Here is a 5000-nt window from a genome sequence, read left to right on the forward strand (position 1 = left end):
GGGTTGTGAAGATTGTGTGGATAGATTATATGTAGTAATTAAGCTTAACGTTCATTAGTAGGGATGGTGTATAGGTGAGGAGGCTTAATTAGGTCAAGGAAGTTACCTGTCTGTTTACCTGTGGATCTCGCTCACCTGTATCTAAATAACACGCAAGCTCATCCATCCACCTTTCCACCTACCCACCTACCCACTTACCCACTTACCCACCTACCTACTTACCTACCCATCCACTTACCCACCTACCTACACACTCGCCCACCCACCCACTTACCCACCCACCCACCTACCCACCTACCTACACACTCGCCCACCCATCCACTTACCCACCCACCCACCTACCTACCCACCCATCCACTTACCCACCTACCTACCCACCTACCTACCCACCCACCCACCTACCTACCCACCCATCCATTTACCCACCCACAGACTCTCCCTAACACCTTTTCCTTAGTGATTTATTTTTTGGTACTGCAAGTTGATATAATTTAGTACTTTACTTATGCAGAGTATGGTGATGTTAAAATAAATCGCTTAGGAAGAGGTGTTAGGGAGATTACCGGTCTAGGAGGACCACATCACTATAAATATTAGTACCTTATTATATTTCCATGATTGATTTATTCTGATATGCTCTTTTCACTTTAACTTGGCCTAAAATTGCCATCTCTCCATCTTGAATATTCTATCTATTCTATCTATCTATTGCCAGACGCCTCAATCCCGTTTGGGGTGGCCACAAACAAATCGCCTCCAAGTCGCCCTGTCCCCCGCCATTTCACTGCCCTGCTCCCAACTCACACACCCCTCTCTCATATACCTCTCCACCCCATCCCTCCATCTCATCCTCGGCCTCCCCCTCCCTCTTCCCCCCTCCACCTCACTCACATACACTCTCTTCGTCAGTTTTTCGCCCTCCATCCTCTCCACATGGCCAAACCACCTCAGTGTGTTCCTCATAACGCTTCCTATCACATCCACATCCACACCACAACGCTTCTTTATATCCTCATTCGTCAGCCTGTCTCTCCACGTGACTCCACAGGCTCCTCTTAAATAACTCATTTCCACTGCTCTCACTCTTGACTTGTGTCCTTCCAACAAAGTCCAAGCTTCACTTCCGTACGTTAGAGTTGGTATCACAATACTGTCATGTAGTAACTTTTTCACTTCCATGCTCACTTCCCTGTTTCTTATCACTGCTTTCAAAGAACCAGCAACCTTTCTTCCCTGCTGTACCTTTTCAAGCACTTCACCCACCAAACCTCCATCCTTACTCATCACACTACCCAAGTACTTAAACGTACTCACATTTTCCAATTCCTCACCATCCAACCTCGCTGTACATTCACTAACTTCACCTCTCTCAAAGACCATCACTTTACTCTTCCCTACATTCACCTTTAGATTCCGTTTCTTACACACTCTCTCAAACTCATCAACCAAGTCCTGCAGCTCCCCTTCGTCTTCACTCAACAACACAGTATCATTTGCAAACAACAGTACAGGGAGTTTCCAAACACTATCCTCTCTCACCAGGGTCACTCCAACATCCACTACCCTACCTTGTACCTCTTTTATTACCCCATCCATGTACAGATTGAACAACCATGGAGACATGACACATCCCTGTTTCAACCCAACTTTCAAAGAGAAAAATTCACTTAGTTCACCATCCACACGCACTGCAGCCTTCGCACCATCGTACATACTCTTCACAGCATTCAACAACTTCCCATCTACTCCATATATTCTTAACACTTTCCACAATCCTTGTCTATCCACCCTGTCATATGCTTTCTCCAAATCCATGAAAGCCGCATACAACTTCTTTCCCTTCTCTAGAAACTTTTCCACTAACGATCTAAGAATGAATATCTGATCTACACAACCTCTTCCCTTCTTAAAGCCTCCCTGTTCTTCTCCAACTATTTCTCTGTTCTTTCTCTAACTCTGTCTATAAGTATCCTACCATACACTTTTCCTATTATACTAAGAAGACAAATGCCACTATGATTACCACACACTTCTTTTTCCCCTTTTCCTTTGTACAAGGGAATAATTATACCTGACTTCCAATCCTCCGGGACTCTACCTTCCTCCCAGGCCAATCTGCACATCTTCCACATCCATTCTACTACTATCTCTCCCCCATGCTTCAGCATTTCACCACACACTCCATCAATTCCTGGGGCTTTCCCCGATTTAACTTTCTTCATTGCTTCCACAACTTCTATCCTACTGATTTCTTCCTGTCTTCTCACCTCCCTCCTTCTCCCAGCCATTCCCCAGCCACTTATACTCGCATTACTTCCATCCTCCATGTTCAACAATTCCTTAAAGTGTTCTCTCCATCTGCTCACTTTTTCTCCCTTCTCCACTAGTAATCTACCATTTTTATCTTTCACTCCCCTGCTAACTTCACTTCCACCCTGTCTTACTCTTTTCACTTCTCTCCAGAACATTTTCTTACAGTCCCTCCACTTTACACTCAAATTCCTTCCAAATTCCTCATCCACTCTCTTCATACTCTCTCTTACTAATCTTTTCACCTCTCTCATTCTTTCCACATATAACTCTCTCTTCCGCCTCTCAACTTCTTCCACGCCCCTATTTCTCATCCATTCATTGTATGCTTTCTTCTTTTGTGCCACAGCCTCTTTCACCTCTTCAGTCCACCACGCTGTTCCTTGCACCCCCCTCCGTCTTCTCTTCCTTCCACACACCACATCACACGCTGCACATATTTCTTCTGTAAATATCTTACACACACCTTCCACGTCTCCCATCTGCTCCAATTCATATTTGCCCAATCGTTCCTCCACTTCTCTCTTATACTCTGCCTTTTTCTCATCCTCTTGTAACCTTTCCACTCTCATTGCAACTACTCCTTCCTCTCGTCTTTCCCTTCTTCTATTCCTCCATCTTACTTGCATTCTAATTCTGGCCACCACCAAGTAGTGGTCAGAAAGTCCACTCCCCCAACCTCTATACACTCTTGCATCCTTTACACATCTTCGCATCCTTTCATCCACACACACATAATCAATCATTGCCTTCCTTTCATTCAGTTCACCACCCACCCTTCTCATCACTCACCAAGTATACCTGTGGATCATTTTATGCCTGAAGAGGGTGTTGGCTATCACCAACCCCCTCCCAGCACAAATGTCCACTAACGCACTGCCATTCTCATCTATCTCAGCAGGCACACCCCACTCACCAACTATTCCATCCACCTTCACATTCTCAACTTTACCATTCATATCACCAATCAAAAACACTCTCTCATTCCTTCCAAACTTTTCCATGCACACTTCCACATTTGTCCAGAACTCTTCTCTCACTCTTCTAGCACGATCTTGTGTTGGCGCATACACACACACAATCGCCCACATTTGTATTCCAACTTTCAACTTTACCCACACAATCCTTGATCCAACTGATCCATACTGTCTTAAGCTCTTCTTCCATCATTTACTCACAACTATACATACTCCTTCCTTTGCCCTCTCATTCTCACCTACACCTGCACATATACCCCATCCATACTCCCATTCTCTCACACTTTCTCCTCTCCATTTTGTTTCAGTTATTCCACATACATCCACTTTCGCACCCTCAAGCACCTGGACAATCTCTCTCTCTTTCACCTCATCATTCGCTCCTCTTACATTCCATGTACACATTACCAAGTCCTTTGTCCGGTCCTGGGTCGTCATCGTTTGGTCAGTCCTTGTCCGGGGCTTCTTGTTTGTTTTTTTAGTTAGTTGTTTTCCGGGGAGGGGCACTAACCCTCCGCCAACCCTTTTAGTCGCCTTTTACGACAAGCAGGGATACTGGGGGAGTATTCTTGAAAACCCCCCTACCCCCAGGGGGTAAAAAAAATTAACACCGGAATAGGATGCTAGTCACGAAGAAGTGCGATGGAAAGGTGCTGTAGATCCGTACCATTCTCTCTCTCTCTCCCCTCCACCTCCACCTCCCCCTTCTCCTCCTCCTCCTCTCCTTCTCCTCCTCCTCCTCCTCCATCTTCTTCCTTTTCGTCTTCTTCTTCTTCCTCTTCTTCTTCTTCTTCCTCTTCTTCTTCTTCTTATATTCACTCTCCTCTTAACCCTTTCCTCCTCCTCCTCCTCCTCCTCCTCCTTCTCCAGAGAGAGAAAGAGAGAGAGATACAGACAGACAGACAGAGACAGAGCGAGATAAAGAGAGAAAGAGAGAAAGAAAGAGAGGAAGAGAGGGGGAAGGGAGAGAGGGGGCGAGGTCAAAGGTCATCTGCTCTGCTCTCCATCTGTTCCATATGACCTAAAATATTAAGAATAAACAGTTTCCGATCTGTGCTAAGAACAGGTGAAGAAGAAGGTCAGTAGATTGAGGTCAAAGGTCAAAGCATCGAAGAAATTTGTATATGAAGTGTGTAGAAGGATTTATATATGGAGTGTGTAGAGGGATTTACATAGGAAGTGTGTAGAAGGATTTATATGGAAGGGATTTATGTATGAAGTGTGTAGAGGGATTTATATAACAAGTGTGTAGAGGGATTTATGTATGCAGTGTGTAGAGGGATTTATGTAGGAAGTGTGTAGAGGGATTTATATGGGAAGTGTGTAGAGGGATTTATATAGGAAATGTGTAGAGGGATTTATATGGGAAGTGTGTAGAGGGATTTATATGGGAAGTGTGTAGAGGGATTTATATAGGAAGTGTGTAGAGGGATTTATATAGGAAGTGTGTAGAGGGATTTATGTATGAAGTGTGTAGAGGGATTTATATGGGAAGTGTGTAGAGGGATTTATATGGGAAGTGTGTAGAGGGATTTATATGGCAAGTGTGTAGAGGGATTTATATAGGAAGTGTGTAGAGGGATTTATATGGGAAGTGTGTAGAGGGATTTATATGGGAAGTGTGTAGAGGGATTTATATAGGAAGTGTGTAGAGGGATTTATATGGGAAGTGTGTAGAGGGATTTATGTAGGAAGTGTGTAGAGGGATTTATA

The sequence above is a fragment of the Coenobita brevimanus genome, chromosome 83, assembly GCF_032717465.1.
Source record: "Coenobita brevimanus isolate Jiangsu-jjx chromosome 83, ASM3271746v2, whole genome shotgun sequence".
Lineage (NCBI taxonomy): Eukaryota > Metazoa > Arthropoda > Malacostraca > Decapoda > Coenobitidae > Coenobita > Coenobita brevimanus.